Genomic DNA, 14,342 nt, shown 5'->3' with positions numbered 1-14,342 from the left:
ATATATATATATATATATATATATATATACATAGTTAGGGGGGGTGGGGGAGTGCAGCCCCCACCTGGGTGGCTTTGATATAATGCAGTTTGATGGTCATAATGTTGGCCAACTTATGCCATTCCCTGTTTTTAGAAATTCGCTGATGTTCATGTTTGCTGAAATGAACATTCTGTTTTCGGTTTGATGAATGGAGGTTCGTGGAGTTGAACATTCGATTATATGACATAGACCCTCTCGAACAGCTTTAAAAGTTTTAAAATGCACTTTGCTCTGCCACATGTAAAAATGAAACATGGCAGCATAAAGTGTAGCACACCTTTTAAAGCTGTTTTAGCTTCCTAAAGATGTTCTATAGTGGCTGTTTATGCTCTAGTGTAATACTAGGGCACAAAAACTCTGGTAGGTGCTTAAACACTTTGTTAAGAACATCTCTTAAAAGAGAATGGTGCTCAACAAAGTTGCATTTTTTCCAGATTTCAGGGTATAATTGCAGCACTCTGTGTCTTACATATAATGTTTAGAGCATGAAACCAGTAACATCTATGACACTAATATGTCTGACTCAAAAAAAACAGGACAAGTGCGCTATCAAAGTAAGTGGACATGTAAAAATGGTGTGTAGTTATTTTTACTAATTACTTGATCACAGAATATATGTACATGCATACATCACCTCACTTTGTATTCCAAATGTATATAATAGATCAAGTAGCACTTATGTGTGTACATATTTAAAAGACTCAAGAAGATGGAAAACAGTGTCATGCAAATCTGAAATCCCTGGTCACACCCTTATACACTTCCTCTGGTAAACCAGTCATGCATTTAGTAGTACTTGTGTAACCTTACACTGATAAATAATTTTGTGAAAAGTGTTCAGCTTCTTTTCCGTGGATAGTTCTATATAGAAATTGTTTGCTCTTAAATTTTGACATCTCCAGACTGATCTAGGTGACATTAACAGAAGGGACCTTTCCAGTTTACAGAGGTTAAAGACTTGATGTTTCATTACATTCCTGAATGTTTTCCTAGAAATAGCAGCTATTAAGCTGCCTATAGCTAATTCCACCTAAAACTCCAATTTTCTAGAGTTTCTGTGATTTAAAAAGCTTGTTTCAGCTACATATTGTACTTATTTTACTGCCTGCACTTTAAAAAAGTCATTTTTGTGTTTAAATTACCTGTTGTAGGCTACACACTCAAGTGTGATAGCCATTTCTGTGCATTTAAAGTTTTTTTTTTATTGTATCTGCTTTATTTTCTGAAAAAAAAAAATAAAATACTTGTTTTCCCACCTTTCTAAGCTAGTTTAGTCCAGTTTTCAGGTTAGTGCTGAATTTAGGGCTGTGTTACAAGTTTCTGTGTTTGCCCATACCTTACTTGGATAGAAGGAAGTTTTCCTGTTCACTGTGAGAGAGGGAGCTTTGAGAAGCCTATCTGTCCCTGGAGGAGTGGATTCAGCCCAGAAATTAGTAGTTTATTGGCCATTTTGGGCTAATTTCTATCTCTTTCATTTCCCTGCTATAAAACCCACATTTGCAAGGTTTTTATGCTAGTATACAGCTCAGCAAGCTGCTGCCTCGTACCCTGCAGAGTTCTACAGCAGCAGAGAGACAAAAAAGAGGCTTTGGGGTGATTAAGTATCATTTTCTACATTTTCTTGCTGCCTTTAGCTAAGTCCACCTAAAATGCCGATTTTTTTAGAGTTTCTGTGATTTAAAAAGCTTGTTTCAGCCACATGTTGTACTTATTTTACTGCCTGCACTTTAACAAAGTGGTTTTTGTGTTTAAATTACCTGTTTAACTGTTATAGGCTACACACTCAAGTGTGATAGCCATTTCTGTGCATTTAAAGTGTTTTTTTATTGTATCTGCTTTATTTTCTGAAAAAAAAACAAAAAAACAAAAAAAAAACTTGTTTTCATGCCTTTCTAAGCTAGTTTAGTCCAGTTTTTAGGTTAGTGCTGAATTCAGGGTTGTGTAACAAGTTTCTGTGTTTGCCCATACCTTACTTGGATAGAAGGAAGTTTCTCTGTTCACTGTGAGAGAGGGAGCTTTGAGTGGCCTATCTGTCCCTGGAGGAATGGTTTCAGCCCAGAAATTAGTAGTTTGTTGGCCGTTTTGGGCTAATTTCTCTCTCTTTTATTTCCCTGCTATAAAACCTGGATTTGCAAGGTTTTTGTGCTAGTATACAGCTCAGCAAGCTCCTGCCTGGTGCCCTGTAGAGTTCTACAGCAGCACAGAGACAAAAGAGAGACTTTGGAGTGATTAAGTATTATTTTTCTGCATTTTCTTTCTGCCTTTAGCTAATTCCTCCTAAAACATCAATGTTTCTAGAGTTTCTGTGATTTAAAAAGCTTGTTCCAACTCCATATTGTATTTATTTTACTGCCTGCACTTTAACAAAGTCATTTTTGTGTTTAAATTACCTGTTTAACTGTTGTAGGCTACACACTCAAGTGTGATAGCCATTTCAATACATTTAAAGTGTTTTTTGATTGTATCTGCTTTATTTTCTGAAAAAAAAAATATACTTGTTTCCCCACCTTTCTAAGCTAGTTTAGTTGAGTTTAAAAGTTAGTGCTGAATTCAGGGCTGTGTTATAAGTCTCTGTGTTTGCCCATACCTTACTTGGATAGAAGGAAGTTTCTCTGTTCATTGTGAGAGAGGGAGCTTTGAGCTGCCTATCTGTCCCTGGAGGAGTGGTTTCAGCCCATAAATTAGTAGTTTATTAGCCATTTTGGGCTAATTTCTATCTCTTTCATTCCCTGCTATAAAACCTGCATTTGCAAGGTTTGTATGCTAGTATGCAGCTCAGCAAGCTCCTGCCTGGTGCCCTGCAGAGTTCTACAGCAGCAGAGAGATAAAAGAGAGACTTTGGAGAGATTAAGTATCATTTGTCTACATTGTCTTGCTACCTTTAGCTAATTCTGCCTAAAATGATGATTTTCTAGAGTTTCTGTGATTTAAAAAGCTTGTTTCAGCTACATATTGCACTTATTTTACTGCCTGCACTTTAACAAAGTCATTTTTGTGTTTAAATTACCTGTTTAACTGTTGTAGGCTACACACTCAAGTGTGATAGCCATTTCAATACATTTAAAGTGTTTTTTGATTGTATCTGCTTTATTTTCTGAAAAAAAAAATATACTTGTTTTCCCACCTTTCTAAGCTAGTTTAGTCGAGTTTAAAAGTTAGTGCTGAATTCAAGGCTGTGTTATAAGTCTCTGTGTTTTCCCATACCTTACTTGGATAGAAGGAAGTTTCTCTGTTCATTGTGAGAGAGGGAGCTTTGAGCAGCCTATCTGTCCCTGGAGGAGTGGTTTCAGCCCAGAAATTAGTAGTTTATTAGCCATTTTGGGCCAATTTCTATCTCTTTCATTCCCTGCTATAAAACCTGCATTTGCAAGGTTTGTATGCTAGTATGCAGCTCAGCAAGCTCCTGCCTGGTGCCCTGCAGAGTTCTACAGCAGCAGAGAGATAAAAGAGAGACTTTGGAGAGATTAAGTATCATTTGTCTACATTGTCTTGCTACCTTTAGCTAATTCTGCCTAAAATTATGATTTTCTAGAGTTTCTGTGATTTAAAAAGCTTGTTTCAGCTACATATTGCACTTATTTTACTGCCTGCACTTTAACAAAGTCATTTTTGTGTTTAAATTACCTGTTTAGCTGTTGTAGGCTACATACCCAAGCATGAAAGTCATTTCTGTGCATTTAAATTGTTTTTTATTGTATCTGCTTCATTTTCTGAAAAAAACAAAAAATACACTTGTTTTCCCACCTTTCCAAGCTAGTTTAGTCGAGTTTAAAAGTTAGTGCTGAATTCAGGGCTGTGTTACAAGTCTCTGTATTTTCCCATACCTTACTTGGATAGAAGGAAGTTTCTCTGTTCATTGTGAGAGAGGGAGCTTTGAGCAGCCTATCTGTCCCTGGAGGAGTGGTTTCAGCCCAGAAATTAGTAGTTTATTGGCCATTTTGGGCTAATTTCTATCTCTTTCACCCCCTGCTATAAAACCTGCATTTGCAAGGTTTTTATACTAGTATACAGTTCAGCAAGCTCCTGCCTGGTGCCCTGCAGAGTTCTACAGCAGCAGAAAGAGAAAAGAGAGACTTTGGAGTGATTAAGTATCACATTTCTGCATTTTCTTGCTGCCTTTAGCTAATTCTGCCTAAAATGATGATTTTCTAGAGTTTATGTGATTTAAAAAGCTTGTTTCAGCTACATATTGTACTTATTTTACTGCCTGCACTTTAACAAAGTCATTTTTGTGTTTAAATTATCTGTTTAACTGTTGTAGGCTACATACTCAAGTGTGATAGTCATTTCTGTGCATTTAAAGTGTTTTTTTGATTGTATCTGCTTTATTTTCTGAAAAAAAAACTTGTTTTCCCACCTTTCTAAGCTAGTTTAGTCCAGTTTTCAGGTTAGTGCTGAATTCAGGGCTGTGTTACAAGTTTCTATGTTTGCCCATACCTTACTTGGATAGAAGGAAGTTTCTCTGTTCAGTGTGAGAGAGGGAGCTTTGAGCAGCCTATCTGTCCCTGGAGGAGTGGTTTCAGTCCAGAAATTAGTAGTTTATTGGCCATTTAGGGCTAATTTCTATCTCTTTTATTTCCCTGCTATAAAACCCGCATTTGCGCAGTTTTGCACGCTGGGCAGTGCCGGTTAGCTAGGGTATAACTATTCCCGGCTCCACAAAGTCTATCTTCAATTTTTCCCTTGGAACTAGACAAACTTTCAACTTAAGTACTCAAATCATTCACTTCTCATCCCGGCACTTGCCCAAAACTCATAGCAAGCACTAATAAACCTTAGCACTAGACCCCCCCTATACTGTAGAGAAGGACAAGGCTCTCTATTTGACCTTACCAGCCAATCAGTAAAACAATTCACAGTGCCTATCCAGGCATGTCCAAAGGGCAGTTTCAGGTGTACTCTCTGGTCCAACTGGTGAATCTGGACATTTTGAGGCAATGTTACAATTGCCTCATGTACACAGACACCCCTCTCCTTCTTCCACCAAACACTAATACATGCAAGAGATGCAATTATACAGCCAAACTGGAGGCTAAGCTTTGCAACCCAAGACTGGACCAGGCAGTCAGTAGGAGAAGGGAATTACTTGCATCACACCACCTGTCTCACATAGACCTATTAAACCAGCACTGGCAAAAAACACACATAAATACACAAAAGCATACTCGGAGGCTCTAAATAAAAATCTGCAAAAGCAACAGAGACCTCCAAAGCAGACATCCAAACAACCTCCACCCCCCAACACAAACCATGAAACACATACTTCACAAAACCAGTGTGCCACACAATCACAGCCTTTAAGGCAAAATAACATACCCAACACACTAGTAATAGGTGACTCTATAGTCAGGCATACTGACGTCCCACTCACTAGGCTGAACAAGGAGGTTACTGTTAGCTGCCTGTCAGGTGCCAGGATCTGCCACATAACACAAGCACTCAGGTCACTCCAGAACAAGTACAAATATGACTCTGTCATTGTCCATGTTGGTGTGAATGACCTGAGCTGTACCTCCCGGGACTACATGAAAAGAGACATGGAGGAGCTCTCTGATCATGTAGCCCAGGCCGGTATGACCCTGATTCTGAGTAGCATCCTGCCCTCACCAAGAATGATACCACAGTATATTGAAAAAAATTATCAATTTCAACAATTGGCTAAGCTTCTGGTGTCATTCAAAGGGGGATCCAGTGTCTGTCAGCCTGGGATGACATGCTCGACAAGCCAAGCTGCTTTGCTAAAGACGGCTTGCACCTGTCACCCTTAGGCTTTCGAATACTGGCCAGTGATCTTGCCACCCCCATAGTGCCTTTTTTAGTCAAGGCTCAAAAGACAAACCCACCGCCGTAAATAGCACAAGTAACAAAAAACTGAGGGTAATGCTGCTCAATGCCAGAAGTCTAAACCTCAAAATGCACACACTTGAGGCACTCCTCAGTATGGAGAAAATCGATATATGTGCAGTAATAGAAACCTGGTTTAAGGCTCCAGAGAGCACCCCAGCACTACCAGGCTACAACTCATACCATACATTTCAGCCACAAAACCCGGATCGAAATACAAAAGGAGGAGGAGTATCCATATTAATCACGTATATCCACATGTCCAGGTTAGTGGCACATCACGATGCTTCAGAGATCATCCACGTGCAACTAACAACAGGCAAAACTGCTATTCAAATTATAGCTTGCTACAGATCACCCACCATGTCCCAGGGCCCCCACTCCGCATTCCTGGAAATACTGGGAAACATAAAGGTCCTACCAAACAGCCTGATATCAATTACCCAAACATTAACTGGGAGAACTACTCAAGTACAAACTCCCTTGCCCAACATTTCCTAGAATTTATAAACTCAAACACCCTGGATCAACTGGTCAACACCCCCATCAGAGGTGACAACATATTGTACCTGGTCATCACCAACATGGGCGATCGGTGTTCCACACTGGAAGTCAACCCCTCACTGGTTAGATCTGACCATAAACTAATCACTCTGGATATTCACATTCCGCCACCACCCCCGGTCAAAGAAACCACCATGAAAAACTTTTCAAAAGCAAACTTCACGTTACTTAAGACCGAGGTGGGAAGTTTCAAAGCCCCCATGCTAAACGATAACACTGTCCAAGCTGCAAAATCCTTTGCTAATGCACTCTACGTGCACCTACAAGAATGCATAGGTCCTGCTATCCCAAACAAAACCAAGACTCTCTCCTCCAAGAAAAGGAAACCAGTTTGGTGGACCCCTGCCATAAACAAGCTATACAATAGAAGGAGGAAACTAGTACAGAAAAGTGTAAAATCCCAAGAAGGGAAGACATCCCTGATCAGTATCAGCAAGAAACTAAGTTCCCTCATAAAATCATCCAAGGCTAGCTTCAAAAGAAATATTGCCATGGACTCCAAAGATAACCACAATGCATTCTTTAGCTATGTCAAGAATCTAAGTGGCAATTCTCAGATCTGCTCGGAGTTAGTGCAGAATGGCACAAAATACACTGAACCGACTGATATAGCCAACATCCTGGCAGACAGGTTCAGTGCAAACTTCATCCCCCCTCTCACCCCCAAAAGGGCCTATAACTATACCAGAAGAATGTAGTCCCCCTGAAATCACAGACACTCAGGTTAAAACAGCCCTCTCCAAAGCCAAAAACACAGCATCAATGGGTCCGGACAGTGTCTCAGGCTGCATCCTACACAAGCTCAAAGATGAACTAACCCCTCACCTAAGCACACTGTTTAAATGCAGCCTCACCACAGGCTATGTGCCCACAGAGTGGCGCACAGCAACGGTTATTCCACTCCACAAAGGTGGAGCCACAACAGACCCCAGGAACTATCACCCTATAAGCCTGACTAGCTTGGTCTGCAAAGCTATGGAGTGCATCATCATGGATCTCATTAACAGAGACATTGGAAACCTCCAAACACTGGACCCTACCCAGTTTGGCTTTCTTAAGGGCAGATCATGCCTTTTAAACCTGGTGGACTTCTTTGAGACAGTTACCAAGGCTATAGACGAGGGAAAGGTGGTCCACACAGCCTACCTAGACCTCGCAAAGGCCTTCAACACCATTCCCCACTCAGGTATTATAGACAAATTCACCAGCCCGAACATAAACCCCTACGTCATGAGATGAGTTGCCAACTGGCTCACGGACAGAACCCATATAGTAAGAGTTGCAGGAGCGAGGTCTGACTCGAAACCGGTTAGAAGTGGCATTCCCCAGGGCTCAGTTCTAGGACCCCTCCTGTTCGGCATATACTTCTCAGAGGTACAGGCAAGCACAGGAGGACTAAGGCTGACCAAGTTTGCAGACAACTGCAAACTAGGAGCTATAATTGACTCTCTGGCTGACACAGACATCCTCTAAAAGGGTCTCACTGAGACAGATACCTGGTGTCAAAACCATGGCCTCAAGCTAAATGCCAAAAAGTGCATAGTCATCCCCTTTGGAAAAAACAAAGTACCCACAAACTACCACATAGGTGGTAGCCCCCTAAATACAGAAGATGTAATAAGGGATCTGGGGACCCAAGTAGATAGTAACCTCTCCTTTGATAATCACATTGCCAAAGTGGTTAGAAATTCCTTCTATGTGGCCCACCTAATCATAAAAGAGTTTGCATCCAGATTGAAAGAGGTCATTGGGCCCCTCTACGCATCACTCATCAGACGCATCATAGAGTACAATGCCCTATTTGGGATGTACCTTACAAGACACCTGCAACAACTGGAAAGACCATAGAAGTTCCTCACCAAGAGGATCACTGGCCTCAAGCAGATGCCCTATACAGCTCGACTGAAGAAACTCAAGCTGTACTTGGTTGCATACCGCCTACTGAGAGGTGATCTCTGCCTGACATACAAGGCCATGTCCAACCCAGAATTGACGGGCACGCTCCACCTAAAGAAAACCATATCCTCTCGAGCCACATGCTCCAGGGATCTAAACCTCACCACAACAATAAATAGGACATGCTGGAGGGATAGATTCCTGTCCCAGAGGCTTCCCATGCTCTGGAACAAGATTCCAATCTACATTAGGCAGATCTCTTTGCTAACCCTCTTCAAGAGAAACCTTGATGAGTGGATGGGAAACAGAAAGTTTACCCAGGGATCACTTCAGTGGCTCTGCTGGACAAAGGCACAGGGAACTAATCTAAGGGGTCAGCGAAAGCCAACATATTCTGGCTAGGCTTATAAATGCCTTCGGGCAGATAGCCTAGTACCTACCTATGAACCTATGATATGGCTGGAGTCTCTCAGAATTTGGGTAGTGCTTGATGTTCCTGATGACATCCTCCCTGGTCCTCATCAACTCTCATCTTCCTTCTTATTCTAATGCCTTTTGCTGAAAATGTCCCAATCACCTCATTTTGTTCTAATTCCAAAACATTAGGAAATAGTTTATTCCCCAGTTGGTTGTAGTATAAAGAAATGTTGACAATTTAATGCAGTCTTCTCAATAAAAACTGTTAGTGTCTCTACTGGTGAGCAGCAGGGTGGGAGAGCAGGTGCGAGGCTTTGCAGCAAGTCATACTCCACATAATTAAATAGAAGCTAGTGCCTGTTTTAATAAACACCTTTCATAATATAAAAAGCACAAAATGACAAAAGGAATTTTGTGAAAGCAGTGTTTTATTTGGTTCATTTGTAAGTATATCATTTGTAATACTGGTAATCTGTGGCACAGAAGGTAAAGGGTATAGCAAAACACTGGTAGAATATGTCTTATTTCAATGAAGAGCTGATTTTTCTATCATCAGAAATAATCTGAGAATGCAGTAAACAAGCTTTGTTGAAGGTGATGTTGCTGATTAAAATGGATGTGCTTATTATAACTATCTAAACAGCTGTGCGTTTTTCACAGCAGAATTAACATTAACAAATGCTTAAAGGAGCAGCTTCCAAAGATGTCTTCAGGTATTCTTGGCTGGTTCTATTGGATAAAGATGCTGATAAACCTTGATTTTGTGTTTCCACAATATGGAGCAAGTAACCATTCTGATGACGAACAGAAAGTAGAGGAGTAGGTGTTCTCTGCTGACTATTAGTCACTGCTGAGTCTGTTTTCTTTATAAATTTACATACAGAATACATGCCACATTTTTGTCCCAAATCTACTACCGTGTAGATGTTTATAAAGATAATTAATCATATTATGTGTAAATATTTTCTTGAACCTAATTCTAATTTACATAAAACATTGGCTTTAATAACCTGTCTGGGGTGAATATTGAAAAGATCCCAAATTTTCATTTATGTCTCACTAAGCTACCATATCCCAATATTTTGTTATGTCTCATTAAGCTAGAGGTACTATACTGAGTTTTTCACTTAATTGTTTTAATGGTATCCTGCCTAGTCTATCTTGTAAGTGCATTCAACATTTCTTTTCCTTCCAATCTCAATTTACACCATCACACTATTCTATACCTGTTTAGTGTCCTCATGAAAGCCTGTGTGGATTACCTTCCGACCATCCACTTCAGTGGCCAGTTCTATGGGTCATCAACCATCTCTATGAAGGAGTACTTTCAAATATCAAGGGAAACTTGGCACCCCTATAATGAGCTGCATGCGCACCCTCCTTTCCCATTCTTCCTGTTCCAGACAGCCCATTCCCCTATACAAACATGATCTTGCTGCCAACATCATACCCACCTGTCTTTTCTGGTCTCTAGTGAGATGAGCATTAGCTCCTTTAGTCTCTGGACACATCCATCCCACTCCATCCCACATACTTTTCTAGTAAATTTTCTCTCTATTCCTTTCAGCATCTGAATGCCCCTCTGCTTATATAGCCTCCACAACTGCACAGCACATCAAAGTGTGATCTGTTCAGCATCTGAGAGACTGGTAGAATTGCCTTTTTGCTTCTTGGAACGCTCTTCTTGAGGATACCCCCTTAAAATTTGTTGGCTGCTCCCACTGACCTTTCGTACTGCACTTGGTAGTCAAACTGAGGTTTGAACAACACCCCCCACACCCTTACTCCTTTGTTAACTTTTTGCCACACTCCTTCCAGATGATACTTCATGCTAGGATTACTGTGGCCTAGAGGCAGTATTTTGTATTTCTGTATACTCATCCTCAGTTGTCACCTTTCCATAACAAAATAAAAAAGGTCAGTACTGTTTTGTATTCCCTCAGATATATCTGACAGGAATTCAGTGAAGAATTATGGACTCAGGAATAACTCAAGTGATACTATGTCAGTTGATTTCTTTATCCCAGCATTGTCTCTCTCAGTACAATCGTTTGTATCTTACCATTCAACCCCACTGCAAAACAGTTCCATAGGCTTGATCCTAATTTCAAACCCACCAGTTGTCATAGCAACCCCCTGTGAGTGAATGAGTCAAAGGCCTTGGTGTAATTCAGATAGAACACATCTGCCAATACTCTCCTGTATTCTAATCATAAAACAGGAGCAGGTTTGACTGACAGTTTCTTCTAGCAATAAATACAAGTTGTCTGCTGTCTGGGAGGCTGTTGTCCTGTAGGAAAAACAACTAGTCTTTACCTCAGAATTCTCTCCATAACCCAACACATAGACGTTAGAGATAAAGCCCTAAAGTTAACCTACTCATTCCATGGTCTGACTAGCAGCCCAGGCACTAAACGAGCTTGCCATGGGGATAGAGGAATGATAAGGAGAGTTGTGGGCCATAAAACAAGAGTGTGGACTCAGTATTAAATCCCTTGGGGAGACTTGAGATTACTAGAGGCTCTGTACTTTAAATGTATGTTGTAGTCATGAACCAGGAGGAGCTGGTAGTGCTTAAAAAAAAAATTCCCAAGGATGACAGCACCATTCTCTCCTTTTGACCTTCAACCTTGGGAGAAGCAAATTAACTATGGGGGGTCTGCTCTTCTGGAGGACTACATGGGCAGAATATGTGTAGAAAAGAAAGTATCTATGGTCACCACAGACTGGGGCACAAAAAAATAGAATTCTCTCCATAAGTCTCCCTGCCATTGCAGTTAGGCTATAAGGCCTGTACTTCCCTGGCTTTTCCTGTCTCCTCTTGAACAAGAGTATTGAACCTGCTGTCTGACAGCCCTCAGGCAGTTTTCAGTGATCAATTATCTACTTCATAAGGGCATCTGCCAGCCTAGTGGACAGATACTTGAGGTCCAAGAGAGGCAGCCCATTTAGTCCCAGTGCTTTATCCTCCCACTAAAGTAAAGCATTTATTTATTACTTCTGTTTTTCTATGTCTTCAGCAATCTCCATTCCATCTTTTACAACATAGCCACATCTTTCAATCCTTTTCAAACTCCTTCCCTTACCACCTGACCTCCCTCTGACAACTCAAATACATATAAACTCATCCAGACTCAAGATTTTCTACCTAACCCCCTAGTGAGATTATCTAGGTGTACACACACACACACACACACACACACACACACACACACACACACACACACACACACACACACCACAGATTCATGAAACACCATTCATGCCCATACAAATACTCAAATGTGTGTCCATATATACATACACACACACACACACACACACACACACACACACACCACAGATTCATGAAACACCATTCATGCCCATACAAATACACACACACACACACACACACACACACACACACACACACACACACACCACCACCACTACCACCACCAACACCACCACCCCCTACCACCTCATGTCTTCACTAAACTTAAAAAAGTCACAAGGCATAAACTGAAGCAGATAAACACAAAAGCCAGAAGAAGTAGCTGGACTGAACCCACTCAGAGTAATGCAGGCTGCAAATCATCACACAGTTGTAGAATGCAGAATCGACTTTATTAACTTCAGAACAAAAAAATCCAAGGATGAGTGCTTTCGTCCAAAAAGATCTAGACTTCATCAGACAATTTACCCCACATAGTTACTTCCTTCTTATACAGTTCAAACAGGAAGTTGCACCCAGTTATAACCTAATCAATTATGTCATTAAAAGCACAATATTTACAGTCACTGAATTTAAAAAGCAGACAAAATGTCTGAATTAAAAATGCTTACTACAATGTGGAATCCCTCTGACGTAAGACTTTCACATCATGCTAAGTCTTACTGAATCCCCTGGATTGTATATGCTATTCATATTGCATTCACTGTAAATATTTCTGTAATTACTGTGTTGGTCTATAAGATACTGTCAATTGCGTAACTATCAAGTGGATGTATTTGATACGAGTTAGATATTATTACCTATTTAGATTTATGTCTGAATGACTTTCAAACTAAGTATTAACTATGCTGCAGATGAGTGAGCTTTGTAAAATGTGTCTGTCAGAGTGTTTATAACTGTAATAGTGCCTGGAACTTCCTGTCTGGGAACTCATTGTAAGTGCGCTTTTTTTACAGTAGGTATCTCTAGACAGCCATGCAAAATAAATAAATACGTAACTAAAATTAGTAGCAGGAATAATTAATGTTATTAATAATGAGTCCCACTGAGGGAACATGCATCACAATAATGTATTCAATATATTTGTAAAATGGAATCATCCAAATTCATTCAACAAGTATTCCACTATCCTTGAAATAAACCCCTTGCTTTAACTAAATACTACTATACTGGTATATTGTAAACCTATATTTAGCATCAGATACAGTGGATATAAAAAGGGTACAACCCCTGTTAAAATGCCAGGTTTTTGTGGTATAAAAAAATGAGACCACAATAAATCATTTCAAAACTTTTCCCACCTTTAATTTCACCTATAACCTGTACAATTCAATTGAAAAACAAACAAAATCTGTTTGGGGAAAAAATATAAAAAAAATAAAAAACATACAATACGCTGGTTGCATAAGTGTGCACACCCTTAAACTAATACTTTGTTGAAGTACCTTTTGATTTAATTACAGCATTCACTCTTCTTGGGTACACACCTGCCATCAATTAAAGAGACTCTGATTAACCCCATATAAAGTTCAGCTGTCCTAGTAGGATTTTCCTGACATTTACTCAGTTGTCTGCTACAGCAAAAGCCATGGTTTGCAGAGAGCTTACAAAGCATCAAAGGGATCTCATTGTTGACAAGTATCAGTCAGGAGAAGGGTAGAAAAAAAATTTCCACAGCATGGGATATACCATGGAACACAGTGAAGACAGTCATGAAAAAGTGGAGAAAGTATGGAACAACAGTGATGTTGCAAAGAACTGGATGTCCCTCCAAAATTGATGAAAAGACAAGATGAAAACGTGTCAGGGAGGCTGCCAAGAGACCTACAGCAACACTGAAGGAGCTGCAGGAATTTCTGGCAAGTACTGGTTGTGTACTACATGTGACAACAATCTCCTGTATTCTCCATATGTCTGGACTATGGGGTAGGGTTGCAAGATGGAATCCTTTTCTTACACAGAAAAACATCCAGGCCCAGCTAAAATTTGCAAAACAATACATCCAGTCTCCCAAAAGCATGTGGGAAAATGTGTTATGGTCCGATGAGACCATGGTTGAACATTTTGGCCACAATTCCAAAATGTACGTTTCGCGCAAAAACAACACTTCACATCACCAAAAGAACACCATCTCCACGGTGAAGCATGGTGGTGGAAGTATCATGCTTTGGGGTTGCTTTTCTTCAGCTGGAACTGGAGATTTAGTCAAGGTGGAGGGAATTATGAACAGTTCCAAATACCAGTCACTTTTGGCCCACAATCTTCAGGCATCTGCTAAAAAAGCTGAAGATGAAGAGAAATTACACCTTTCAACACAACAATGACCCCAAGCAAACATCCAAATCAACAAAAGAATGGCTTC

The 14,342-nt window shown here is 40.3% G+C and overlaps 1 protein-coding gene across 1 annotated transcript in view; it reads left to right on the top strand.

Annotated features, from left to right (window-relative positions):
• Nucleotides 1-14,342, top strand: part of VSIG10L2 (V-set and immunoglobulin domain containing 10 like 2) — a 316,447-nt gene that overhangs the window by 148,931 nt on the left and 153,174 nt on the right. The gene's annotated exons all lie outside the window — the stretch shown is intronic.

The sequence above is a fragment of the Protopterus annectens genome, chromosome 8.part0, assembly GCF_019279795.1.
Source record: "Protopterus annectens isolate FY-2018-M chromosome 8.part0, PAN1.0, whole genome shotgun sequence".
NCBI classification, from domain to species: Eukaryota; Metazoa; Chordata; order Ceratodontiformes; family Protopteridae; genus Protopterus; species Protopterus annectens.
Note: the sequence above shows the minus strand (reverse complement) of the source record. Positions and strands in the feature narration are given on the sequence as shown.